The following is a 14701-nucleotide window of genomic DNA, read 5'->3' on the forward strand; positions in this document are numbered from 1 at the left end:
AGGATGCGACGATTATGCCGTGAAATACGGTAATTGGGGCGGAGATAAAGCTATAGGTTGGGCTGTGCGCTGAGAGTTACTAAGAGAGCGAATTTTGGCCCAGATGATCTTGCTGGATGTAGTACTGTTAATAATCTCTACGAAGGTTTTCCATGCGATTCGAAGTTTATTGTTAAATAAACATCTAATTTTGGCACAGATTCGTTTATATTGCATATAATTATTAAAAGTAAAATGTTTGCGTAAATTTTTCAGCAGGTTTCTCCTTCGTCTAATCCAGACCTCACATTCTTGATCCCACCAACGGATGTTGAGTGTTGGATTATGGGTGGTTGAGGTTTTGTAAATGAGTGGATGATAAATGTCGAGATACGATTTTATACAGTGTAAAAGTGAATCATATTTCGCAGATGTCGTTTTAAAGGTATGACTGAAATAATCCTGAATAAATTGCAAAAAGAGATCGTAATCCATATTATTCAGATTGCGTATAGGTATCCGAGGAAGCGTGTGAGTTGAAGGCTTGTAGTTAGACCATGTAACGAGAATGGGGAAGTGATCACTACCATGAAGATCCTTAATAGTTTGCCAAGATAATTTATGCGCTATATCCGTGGTACATATAGTAAGATCCACCACACTCGGAGCATTTGTAGGGGCTGTTAGCCGGCTGGGTGATCCATCATTAATTATGGTGAGGTTGGCTTGAAGAGAAGAGGTTAAGATGAGTTCCTTTGGAGCTATTGCTCTTGCTACCCCAGTTTATGTGATGAGCATTGAAGTCTCCAAATATAATATTTTGCTTCGCACCGGTAAATTGGTTAAAAAAATTGAACCAATTATGATGGGAACCATGTATATCAGGAAGACAGTTAAAGTTAGAAAAAAATAAAATCTTTTATTTTGTATGCGCTGAAAGTAAGTGCCTGCTATAGCCTGTTCCGATTGTAGAAGATGATAGGGTATGCAATTCTTAATTAAAATTGCAATTCCAGCATATCCTGGACCATCTAATCGTTCGATAGTATATCCCTTGATGCGAAAGTTAATATAATTTGAAAACCCTGTTTCTTGTAAGAAGATAATATCTGGTTGGAATTCGTTAATGAGTAAGATTAACTCATGTCGCTTGTTTACCACACTCCTACAGTTCCATTGCAGTATATGTATGTTTAGTATCTAAAATGGGGAGGATTTTATCAAGTATCAACTTTAATAAGTGTCTCCATTGGACATTTGGACCCATTAGTTCCATCAGATTAACAAAGTCGTCCTGGATCTCTTTACGTATATCTTTAACAGGGGTTACTTGTGATGTGGAAGGGGTTATTTCCTGCTCGTTTTCGCTAGCAAGATTAGTAGGGACCGCCAGTGTAATAGTATGGGTGGTCGGAGTTTGGTTGGCTGGTGATTTTTCCGTTGCGGGGGTTTGTATTATATTAAGATAGGTCTCCCTATCATAACCCGGACTTGGGGGTGGATGAGGTTCCCTGTGTACATAGGCAGCGATTTTGCGTTTACGCGGGTTGAAATTACCAGGTCTGGTTCCCAGAGTTTCAGATAAGGATGGAAAATGATGGGGTAGGATGGTAGGATTATAGGTAACGGGTTGCAGCCTATTTTTGGCTTCTTCAAAGGAAACGTTTTCAGTACACATATGCTTCTTAATAGCAGTCTGTTGTTGGTATACAGCACATCGAGCGGATCCTACCTGGTGATTCTGCTCACAGTGGAGGCATTTGACAAGCGTCTTTCGTGACATGGTTATTGCTGCATCGGCCACAACGAGGAGTTTTCGCCCGATAATGTGGAGCTGTATGCCCGTAACATTGACAATGTTTGCATATAATAGGATTAAAGATGAAAACCTGAAGTCCAAAAAGACGCTAAAAATAGAAATCTGCTGAGGGTGAACTTGAGTTTCAAAAGTGATCTTCACAGTTCCTGTTGGAATACTCATGTGAATCACCGTTAGATTTCCTTCGTTTAAGGCGCTGGACACTTATAACCGACACAGGTGAATCTGTAAATTGCTTAATTTCATCTTCAGTTAACGTCAAATCCACCCCTCTTACTAAACCGACCCTGTAGACATTGGAGGAAGGTATATAAGCTTTCAGGTTTTTCTCACTGAGAATGGGGTGTTGCATAAAATGATTAGCAGCGTCAGCTCTGAAACAAGTTAATTGGATCTGATTTTTTCCTTTTCTATGAATGGCTTTGATACCCGGAATTTTTTGCTCATTAAAGAGCCTACCCAATGTCATTGGGTGTAAGTTGCCCACATTTTTGTTCTTGATTTATTTTTGTTATCATTTGCTTCAACAAACACAAGATAGGGGCCCATATGATTGCCAGAGTATCTTGTCGCTGGTGGAATTTTACTTCTGGGAATCATATGTGAATTAGTATTCTGTTCATCCCCAATTGGAGGGTTGTCAGACTGTTGAATGGCGGTGCTAGGTGTTTGTGTTGGGTTAGGCGTTCTGTCCTCAAGAGAATCCATGAAGTCATCTTCCCCATTATTGGAATTGAGAATAATTGGGTCAGTCATATCAACTGGACCATCTACCAATAAATTGCCACCCTCTAAGAGGTTCGGACTACGGTTAGTTCCTCCTCCCCCACTGTCAAATGCCATAGTTAATAAATTACATGGAAAAACACAATAGCACTCAGAATGTAGCACACGATATTTAATACTCAGTCACTATGCTACCAAGGTAGCAAATTGCACACGCTAAGATGAATAACACTTGTCTTTGCTGTGAACAACCGCACTCAAGGAGAGTTCGAACATGACTGTGTAAGGCTTCAACTAACAATTCATTATACAATTGTTTTAGGAAGAAAGTGATTTGCTATTATATGTAGGTACTGTAGCAACTTCTATGAGCCCAAGGGCAAAAGAATGTCATCTGTTCTTCCGTGTTTTTCACATCTTTTGATAGTCTCTTGTTACTTTTACATGCTCAAGTAGAGAAGTATTGATATTTGTTCTCTCGACATTTACACACATTTTAGTGCTCTCCTTTATCTCCTGAAACACTACAGACAAAATGTAAAATGTACTATGTGTAAAGTGATACCATCTCCCTGTTGGATAGTTTTTAATGGGATATTTGATAGTACGTTTTTCCGCTTAACACGATCCTTTTCGCCGTCCCATGGAGAAACGTACTAACAGGGTTTCACTGTAAATGGGATTATTGTATTACACAGGTATTAGCACCTCCTTCATTGTTACCCATATTTCCAAATCTTTCATTCCTTTGTTCCAGAACCTGCTAAATCCCAATTTCAGTATCAAATACCACCACATCCACATATCCTCAAAAAATTTTCTTAAATATTTCAAAAATATATTCCATAAGACTTCTAAAATTTTATGCTAAATTGCAAATTTAAAATCTGGTTTACCAATTATATAGGAAACACACACAAACAGATGTAATAATTAGCAACAATTCCAACCATCTGGGACAACACAAGAAAGCGGTATTCTGTAGCATGATTAATAGCGCTATTAACATACCATTATGTGAGCTTGTATCTGGCAGATAGTGGGTTCGAATCCCACTGTCATTATCCCTGATGGTGGTTTTCCATGGTTTCCCATTTTCACACCAGGCAAATGCTGGAGCTGTACCGTAAGACCACGGCCGCTTCCAACTCCTAGCCCTTTCCTATCCCATCGTCGCCATAAGACCTATCTGTGTCGGTGGGACGTGAAGCCACTAGCAAAACAAAAATAAACACACCATTAGAGAAAAAAGAATTCAGTAAAGAGATGAATATCACATGCGGCATTGCCAGAAGAAATGGTACCCCAAGATTATGTAAATAGAGTAAAACCTAAAACTTTCCTCATAAATAAGAAAGAAAAGAAGAAAATTTGCGACATTCACTTACTGTATTTACTAGTGTAAATAGGCTTTCCTAGGCAAAGAAAATGAAAGTAAATAAATCTCATGTATAAGACCCTCCCAACGTATTTTGGCAGAGAACAATGACGATTCCATTTCGAAGCGGATACAAGCCATATTGAAACTCCGATGACGTCACCCAAATTTGTGAATAGTTTCGTCCGTACGACCCACGCAATGAAAACTCGTCAAAGACATGCGGTATATCTGTGTTTTGTCATTGAGAAATGTCCGCCTTTGTAGCGTAGGCTTGCTGCAGCTCTGATGACTTCTCGCAAATAAGTGAATAGTTTTGTCTCTGTCCCAAGCATTGCAAGCATGCATGCTATATGTCTGTGTTTTGTAGTTCAGAATGTCCCCCAGCATAATGGTTAGCACAATTAGCTGCCGTTCTCGGTGGCCTGAGTTTGATTCCTGGTCAATCAATCAATACTGATCTGCATTTAGGGTTGTTGCCCGGGTGGCAGATTCCCTATCTGTTGTTTCCCTAGCCTTTTCGTAAGTGATTTCAAAGAAATTGAAAATTTATTGAACATCTCCCTTGGTAAGTTATTCCAATCCGTATCTCCCCTTCCTATAAACTAATATTCGCCCCAATTTGTCCTTCTGAATTCCAACTAATATTTGCCCCAATTTGTCCTTCTGAATTCCAACTTTATCTTCATATTGTGATCTTTCATTCTTTTAAAGACACCACTCAAAATTATTCGTCTACTAATGTCATTCCACACCATCTCTCTGCTGACAATTCAGACTATAAAGCCTGGTAGGGGAGAAAATTCTCCTAAATAAATTTACAGTTTACAGCCTACAATCTCAGCCACCCTACTGCAACATTGACTATTTTCAACTAATCATAAGGATATTAATAATAATAATAATAATAATAATAATCGTATGGCCTCGGCTACCGTGTGCAGACATTTCAATTTGACGCCATCTGGCTGTCTGCTCGTCAATTTCGACATTCCGTTTTACTCTAGGCCCACTAGATGGCAGACCGAGTAAACCGAAACTCTCTTGGGCGTCTATGCCTGAGATTTAATGAATTTTGTCGGGTAAACACCAAATGTGTCACCAGGGATCTTATCCATGCCAACATCGTACGACATAGAATGTCGAATGGACTTTTTTCCGCCCTTCAAAAATCCGACTACCCTTGCCGGGTTTGAACCCGCTATCTTGGGATCCGGAGGCCGACACTCTACCACTGATCCACAGAGGCAGCTATAAGGATATTGGAACATTATATTTCATTTTTGGTGCTTGAGCAGATATGGTAGGTATATCCCTCAGCTTGTTAATTCGAGCAGCTCGTCTTCTTTCTCCCAAGTCTTCCCAGGCGAAAATTCGCAAAATTTTTGTAACACTACTCTTTTGTGGGAAATCACTCGGAACAAATCGAGCTGCTTTTCTTTGCATTTTTTCCAGTTCTTGAATCAAGTAATCCTGGTGAGAGTCCCATATGCTGGAATGGAGTCTTACCAGAGACTTATGTCCTCTCGTTTGCATCCTTAGTACAATCCCTGAATACCCTCATAACCATATGCAGAGATCTGTACCCTTTATTTACAATCATATTTTTGTGATTACGCAATGAAGATCTTTCCTTATATTAACATCTATGTACTTACAGTGATTCCCAAAAGGGACATTCACCCCATCAATGCAGTAATTAAAACCGAGAGGACTTTTCCTATATGTGAATCTCACAACCTGACTTTTAACCCTGTTTATCATCATACCATTGCCTGCTGTCCATCTCACAACATTATCGAGGTCATTTTTCAGTCGCTCACAATCTTGTAACTTATTTATTACTCTATACAGAATATCATCTGCAAAAAGCCTTCTCTTATTCCACTTCTTTACTCATATCATTTATATGTATAAGAAAACATAAAGGTCCAATAATACTGCCTCAAGGAATTCCCCTCGTAATTATTACAGGGCCAGATAAAGCTTTGCTTACTATCATTCTCTGGGATCTATTTTCTAGTCCAGTTGCACTCATTTTTGCCAGTAGTCTCCCATGATCCGCCCTATCAAAAAACACAAATGCTGTAGCATCATGGGAACTATCGCTTAAAATAGATATTAGGTCAGAGATTGTGCCACAATGCTCATTATGTGCAATTCCTTACTATTATTATCAACAGATAGCGCAGAGAAGTGACTTCTGCCGTAGTGACACACATCCGGTTATGCTCACCACCCTCAATCTTATTCTCCCCTCACTTGATGTTATACCACTAATTCCTTTTCAGAAGGGCCCACTGATTGAGGTTAGACTTGAAATACTTCACTTTGAAGCAAATGGCCTTCAATTAAAATTGAAATCGCTCTTTTTATGCCTACTTGCCTGAAATCTACAGAACCTTCCTACAACTACCTACTTGTTGTGAATGATCTCCAGCGCCATCTAAAAATTAGGACTGGAACTACCTGAAGCTTGCTACAGATTGGAACCATAAGCCCCATTAGACTTCCACCGGGGTGGCGAGGATCTCGTTGGCTGGAGTGCTGTGCATAGGTTATTCACACGCAACCTCACTACGAGCCTCCTGGCACCAACTCTTCTCCTGTATCCACTAACTGGCCCCTAGAAATATTCTTATTTACAAGAATTAAAACAGAGGCAAAGTAAAACTAAAATTTGCCACCATTTTCTGTGTTGCTATTGGCTGTATAGGACTGCCAAGCTTCGTTGAAAATGATAATGCACCCGGCTTTGGAGGCCACACACCATTATTATTATTATTATTATTATTATTATTATTATTATTATTATTATTATATTTACACTACGAAAAATGCCCAAATACAGTACCCATATTTTATTATTTTGCTTTCCGCCTATTTTATGTCACCCACATTTATAGTTTTCCTGCATCCATCGTCATTTTCCCCTCCCCCTTGAAAAATTATGCATCAAGGTTTTACTGTATCTATTAAATTACCTAATTCTATTCCTTTCTTTACATTACTTATAACACTAACATTTTTGTCATCCCTGCTTGACTTCGATAACCCTGTATCCTTATCACCACTCCATAGACCACCCTGTTTCCATGATTGTACCTCCCTATAACCCTTCCAAACAAATTTCCTAACTTATACATACCACTGTGGTTTAAGTGAAGGCCATCTGAGCACAGATCTGTCTCCTACCCACCCATTAGGATCTAGAAATCTCGCTCCCAGTTTCCCATATACCCACTCAATAGTCTCATTTAAATCCTCAATTACCCTCCAGTCTGTTTCCCTCCTACTCAGTATTCCCTTGATAACAATCTCAGCTTCCTAAAACTTCACCTGTGCTGCATTTATCAGATCCCACACCTTCCAAACTATGTTGGTACTTATACCACACTCTTTCCCCACATGTCTAACAAACTGGGTGCATATCTTTTGAGTTGTCGCTTCATGCGCAGTCTACGTGCTCATGAAAATGTGGCTCTACCTAAGATGAATCATAATGCGGAAATCGGCGCGCGCACACACAGCCCCCAAACTGTCGAAATTAACCAACGAAAGTTAAAATCCTCGATCAGATTGTGACCTCTTGTACTGAAGGCAAACATTGCTAACCATTTTGCCATGGAGCCGGACATGCTCATACTATACATAATGATATCAAACTATTGCAACCATGATATACGCGATGGAAATAAAAAGTGCGAATTTTACGCAGTTTCGTTTCACTTTTCCTTACATCTCGTAATAATTGGAAAACCTTCAAGGTCAGTTCTCTTCTCGGCGATAACCTGTATTTTCGTAAAGATTCCATTCTGTACACCCTTTGTTAACGATAGGTTAGAGATCCCACATGGTGCAGCTCGGACGATGTCACAGAGGTTAGAAATTCAACATGGTGCACCTTGGACAATGTCACAGTGGGCTAAACGATGCTGCCAACTTAGAAATTAGTTTCAAGACCAGGCTAGTTAAAAGATTATTGGTCTGGGTTGGTTAAGTTAATCTTGTAACAAGACAACTGGGCAGGATAAACAAAAGTGGTCACAGGCCTCCAACATTCCACACACAGCACAAGGTACGACACGACACAATGGAATCCCCCATGACCAGAGCCGCGAATCCACCCTCCTCATTTGATCCCCTCCCCTTTCTGGTCAGCCCTATCTTTCCTGACAGCCGCGGAAGCTACTTCCTCCGCCCCCCCCCCCCCCCCCCCCCCCCCCCCATGACCCAGCTCCACCTGTCTTTACCTATCCTCTACTCAACATTTCCCTGTCCTACCTTTTTCCTTCCTCCTACTTCCACACTCCTCAGCAACAGTTCCCTGTTCCTCATCTTCCCTCTGTTGTTCTACCAGCAGTGACTCGTACAGATTTCTCAGACACCTGTCCTGAATTCTGATCCTGAATAGAGCCCTTAGGCTGCAAACTCCTTCCCCTTAGAACATTAGACCACCTGTCTTATATAATTGCCCCCTTTCCTTCCCATCCCTCTTTTACACCTACTGTATCCTGTACATTGTTTGAGGGAGCCTACCTTCTTTCCTGTCTTCTGAGAGAATCCTAATTATCTTCCTCAAACTCTCCAACTCCTCCCTCATAGTCCTTAATGCCTGGCCTTACCCACAGTTCCTTCCGTCACTTTCTGAATCAACTGTTCTTCCCATATCAGAATATTTGCCATTTGTTGGACATGCTTCTTGGCATTCTCATTACCTTCCTAATTGACATCTGATAAATTCAGATATCCCGCTACAATCACATTTCTTTCCTTGTTGTTTCCCTCGCTGATTATCTTATCAAATAATTCTGAATCAGTGCCAATTCTACCCTTTCCCGGTCTGTACAGTCCAATGAGATCATGTTGCCTATTATCTTTAGAAATGAGCCTTACGCCTAGAATTTCATGTTTGTCATCGTTAACTTTTTCGTAGCTTACAAATTCTTCTTTCACCAGAATGAATACTACTCCTACCATTCCTATCCTATCTCTACGATGCACACTCCAGTTCCGTGAGAAAATTTCTGTATCCATTTATCATTTCTCAGCCATGTTTCAACTCGTATGACAATATCTTGTAAGTATATATCTATTAAGGGCCTGTACTACGACAACCAGATAAAAGTGCGGGATGAATTTATTTGGCAGTTTGGACATTTATCTGGAAGTTCGTTTGGAACCGCATACTACGACTTTCGTTTATTAGCTCTTATCGGGGACACTACTGTAAAGAATCAAGAATAGAGATCCTTAAAAAAGGTCCCGTGCATCGTATAAAAATGACAAGTTGTGAAAGTGGACGCACGGGACCTTTTTTAAGGATCTCTATTTTTTAACATAATATAGGGCTTCTCTGGTTTCGTAAGCCTCCACGCGCAACAATTGCCTTGTTCCAAAAAACTGAAGAGCCTTTCCAACATCCATGTATTTCGACGTCTATCAATACCTTAAAAAATGGCGTAACTTCTTCGAATATACAACAGCAAACTCAAGAAGCCAGCATTCAACTGATAATTCTTCTTTATAACATCATTTAATGCACACTGGACTTTTATGATATACGGCGCACCAAACTTTACATAACTTCCGCTCAGTGCTTCGTCAATTGGAAGAGTTATTATTTTTTTAATATATTGCTACTCAATTTCCCACATGGTATGTACCTTTAAAAAGACTGTACTTGTGTTTACATTGTTTATGTTTTCTTCGATATTTACGCTTTAATTTACTTCAGGCTGATGATGACCTATTACTAGGTCGAAACTAGTCCCTATGTAATTTAACTATTTTCATTTTGTATTGAAAAGGTGGACCAATAATAATATATTATTTTACTCTGTTGTAGGCCTACCAATACTGTCATATTTTACAGTAAAGACAGTATTATTTATCTTTCCTTTTATATTCATTCTCTTCCTTATGCCAGGATTATCCTATTTTTCTAGAGGCACGTTGGCATGCATGAATGCCTTTTCTGTGTCTATTACAAACTGCTCTCTATAATATTTCAACCCACCTTTACGATCTGTAAAGTATCGCCGATTGTTATTTGCCGCTTAGAATTATGTTCATTCGCTTAATTCTCATTCTCTGCAGTGTATATCGCATGTTTCACTTTACGAATATTACCGGTACACTATTAATACATTAGAATATTTCTTGCAGCATCAGATACGTAAAACCCCTCACTGTTGTATTCTTCGACCCTCGAAAAACCTGTTGTGACTTCAGTTTTCGGCATTTTTATACTTAAATGTTGGAGATTTGCCGATAAATGTTCGTATGTAACAAACTTTCATTGCACACTGCTGTATCTACGACCGGTCTTGTATCTTGTTACGACCACAACGGTATTTGCTGTAATCGATGACAGATATTGATTTTTATCGACTGCCTTAGAGATCGCGTAACTGAATACACATACTTTCGATACAAAGTGCGTACCGCTTTGTGTGCATTTGTGTGCAGAATATACAGCGCTATCAGGCAAATGAGAAGGAAACTGCGATAGTCCAGTTCTCAGAAGCATTTAAACGTTTATTGGAGAGCTCTTCCGGTACCATTTTGCATTTTTTGCACTAAGTGGATATAATTCGCGATTTTTTTGCGCAATTCGCGCAATAAATCAAATTTCGCGATATTTCGCGAGTTCATTTTGCTAAAATACGGTATTTTTAGTACCTGGGAAGTCATATATAGACAAGAAAGAAGATATCAAAAAAACTCGTGCATATCGTTATTACCAAAAAATACGGCCCCTACTTATTACCAACCCAATATAAATGTTACTACATCTTCCGCATTACATTACCGTCGTTAAAATCCGTTGGTAGTACACAAGAAAATATTTAACTTCAAGTTTGCAAAACTGCAGCCTACGTATCTGGCTGTTTATCTGACAGTCGTAGTACAGGCCCTAAATTACTTAATTCTATTTCTTTCTTTACAATACTTCTACAGTTCAACACTAACATTTTTATGTCATCCCTACTTGATTTCCAGATATCTGTACCCTTATCACCACTCCCTAGACTACCCCGTTTCCCTGAATGTACCTCCCTGTTACCCTTCCAAACAAATTTCCTAACTTATACGTACCACTGCATTTTAAATGAAGGCCATCTGAGCACAGATCCCTATCACCTACCCAGCCATTAGGATCTAGAAATCTCACTCCCAGTTTCCCAAATACCCACTCCATAGTCTCATTTAAATCCCCAATCACCCTCCTGTCAGTCTCCCTCCTACACAGTATTCCAATGATAACAATCTCCGCTTCCTTAAACTGCACCCATTCTGCGTTTACCAGATCCCACACATCTCCAACTATTGGTACTTATACCAGCTTGTCTTACGTTATTGGTACCAACGTGAAACACTGCCACCTTCTCCTCCTCTTCCTCCTCCTCCTCCTCCTCCTCCTCCTCCTCCTCCTCCTTCTCCTCCTTCTCTTCTACTTTCCTCAACATCTGCCTTAACCTGATTCCTAGACAACACTTCATCCTGGTTCCTTTCCTCCGCACACTTTCCCCCCATGTCTAACAATGGAATCCCGCATGACCAGAGCCTCAAATCCACCCACCTCATTTGATCCCCTCTCCTCTTGGTCAGCCCTATTTTTCCTGACAGCTACAGAAGCTGCTTTCTCCTCCCTTTTCTCCCTCCCATGACCATGTTCTGCTTGTGTTTTCCTATCTTCTACTGTACAGTTTCCTTTCCTACCTTTTCCCTTCCTCCTACTTCCACACATCTCAGCAATAATTCCCTTTCCCTCATCTTCCCTCTGTTGTTCTACCTGCAGTGACTTGTGCCGATTTCTCACAGAATCCTGTCCTGAATTCTGATCCTGAATAGAGCCCTTAGCCTGCAATCTCCTTCCCCTTAGAGCATTAGACCACGTGTCTTCTACAATTCCCCTCTTTCCTTCCCATCCCTCTTTTACAGCTACTGTACCCTGTACATTGTTTGAGGGAGGCCTAACTTCCTTCCTGTCTTCTGAGAGAATCCTAATTATCTCCCTCAAACTCTCCAACTCCTTCATACTCCTTAATCCCTGCCTGGCCACACGCACAGTTCCTGGTATTGTACTGAGAGAGATTTAAGAATTGCAGGACGTTTGATATGCGGTAAAAATGGTACATGCAGTTCTCCTCCACTGGGGTTTACCTAAAAGGAGCTGCACCACCTTGGGATGATAAAATGAGTTTACTTCAGCTGAGAAATATTTGCGGTTTTTGCTATAACACAGCAGGCGAGTTCATTAACAAAGTGATCGTTTAATATCTGGTAAAGTTGGGCCAATATAGGTCATGTTTGGATAGAAGTAGGTTTAAAACATGATAAAAACAATCCAATCTAACAATTGTTTTACTCTCCAACATACCTTAAAAATAATAAGAATAGTGTTATTGATTTTACATCCCCACTAACTACTTTTATGATTTTCCGAGATGCCAAACAAAACATACTATGCGTTAATAAAAAATGGAGACAATGAATGTACGAATTTAAACAAAATGATGATAAAACGCATTACTGCCACACCTGTAGATATAAATGCAGTCAGTTTCCTGTTCATCATAATCAGTTTTCCATTCCAGTTGCCCGGGTGTGGTTTACGAGCACTCTCCACTTCTGTCTGTCCATGTACCACTCTTCTCTCAAGACGACATCCCAGCTGACTCCTCTTGCTCCTATGTCCTCTTTCACTTGGTCCAGCCATCTCTTCCTAGGTCTTCCTACCGGTCGTTTTTTGGCCACGACTGTGTGTAGCCATTGTTTTGCTGTCCTTCCATCGTCCAATCGTTTGACATGGCCAAACCATTTCAAACGGGTCCTTGTCACTTTTTCATTCAGGGATGGGTACACACCAGCTTCCTCCCTTATTCTTTCATTCCTTACCCTGTCCCTTTTTGTCTTCTGTACCATAGTATGTAGGAACTTAATTTTTGCGGCTTGTAGTTTGCTATCCACTTGTTGAGTTGTTGTGCAGGTTTCTAGGCCATATGTTAGTATGGGGGTGAAGTATGATTGGAATAGAATCTGCTTTGATCTTAAGGGAACTTGTTCGTTCCAGAGGAGGTTCTGAACTTGATGGTAAAACTGAGCTGATTTTTGAATGCGGTTGTTAATCTCGTGCTGTATTCTGTTATCACTTGAAATGATGCACCCAAGATATTTATATTGGTCTACTGTTTCCAGTTGTGTACCTTCCAGCATTATTTTTCCTTTCTTCTTCTGCCTGTTGACAGACATAGTAACAGTTTTTGATTTATTTATTGTTAATCTGTGTGCTTTCAAATGTTCATTCCAGGTGTTCAGCCTCTCTTGGACTTCCTTCTCTGTATTTCCCCAAATAACTACATCATCTGCAAATGTAAATGCATTGATGCCCATATTGTTCTTCTGCTTAATTTCTTTCATGACTTCATCCATGACAGTGATAAAAAGTAAGGGTGAAAGGGTACTGCCTTGTTGCACTCCTTTAGTGGTTTGGAACCAATCAGAATTACCGTTTCCTACCTGTACGCAACTGCAGCAGTCTTCGTAAAGCATTTTAACTTTCTGGATAAGACCTTCGGGTACATTTTGCTTTCTTAAGCATTCCCATATAGCCTTCCTTGGAACACTATCAAATGCTTTTTCGAGATCCAAAAACACTAGTGTTAAGTCTTTGCCCTTCTCCCAATGCTTTTCTAACAGTATTCTAAGTGCAAATATGAGATTGGTAGTTGATCGGTGTTCTCTGAATCCATATTGTTCTTCCTGTAGTTGTGGTTCTATTATTTTCCTTAGCCTTTTTTCAAGTATTTTCTCAAATATTTTCAAACCATAGACAATAAAGTGATCCCTCTATAATTGCTAAATTTCTTCCGGCTTCCTTTTTTGAAGAGAGGTATTATTATTCCCCTTTTCCAATCATTTGGGACTTTCCTATCCTTCCATATTGCATTAATTACTCTATGAAGCCACTGTATTCCTATTGCACCAGTTGCTTTGATCATATCTGCACTGACTTCATCAAATCCTGTTGATCTTTCTTTGGGCATACTATTAAGGGCAGTCTCTACTTCCTTCCATGTTGGCAGGCTCTCTTGGTCAGGCTCATCATTGCAGCTTAAACTGACCTGCATGGTTACATCATTGGGATCTTTTCCAGTACAGTTGTATAAATTATCAAAATAGGATTTCATGATCTTCCTTATTTCTGTCTCTTCCCTATGTTACCATCTGGTTCCTCTATTGCTGTTATGTATTAATTGTCTCTTCTTATATTTCATATTGTTCGGTAAAGTAGTTTAGAATTAGCTTTGCTGTCTTGCTCTAGTTTATCTGTGAAATCAGTCCAAGCTTTCTGTTTTTCTTCGGCCACAATTTTCTTTACTCGTAGCTTCTGATCTCTATTTCTGCTGCAGTTCGTTTACTCTAGATTCATTCCTTTGACTTGCGTTTTGCATTTCTTTGTCTCTGGCTTTCCTGGTTTCATTTTTCGCTTTCACAGCAATCTTCACCCGATCGTTCCACCAAGGAGTTTCTTTTGCCTTCATTTTGCTATTAGTTTTACCACAAACGTCTACTGCAGCTCCGACAATGCTTTCTTTGAATCTAGTCCACTTGATGTTGCTTTCTTGTAATGCATCTGATGGTAATTTATTGGTCACTTTTTTTGTGTATTCAGCTTGTTTCTCTGCCTCCTCCTAGCTCCCATGTCTTGATTTTTGGTTTCCTGTATTTCTGAGGTCTGTAAATTTTAATGTACTTCATTGTTGCGAGGAGAAGTCTGTGGTCACTGTCCA

At 39.8% G+C, this 14701-nt stretch overlaps 1 protein-coding gene across 1 annotated transcript in view; it reads left to right on the plus strand.

Annotated features, from left to right (window-relative positions):
- The window catches only part of eIF6 (eukaryotic translation initiation factor 6), a 110148-nt gene that overhangs the window by 36217 nt on the left and 59230 nt on the right, over positions 1-14701 (plus strand). The gene's annotated exons all lie outside the window — the stretch shown is intronic.

Source organism: Anabrus simplex, chromosome 7, assembly GCF_040414725.1.
Source record: "Anabrus simplex isolate iqAnaSimp1 chromosome 7, ASM4041472v1, whole genome shotgun sequence".
Lineage (NCBI taxonomy): Eukaryota > Metazoa > Arthropoda > Insecta > Orthoptera > Tettigoniidae > Anabrus > Anabrus simplex.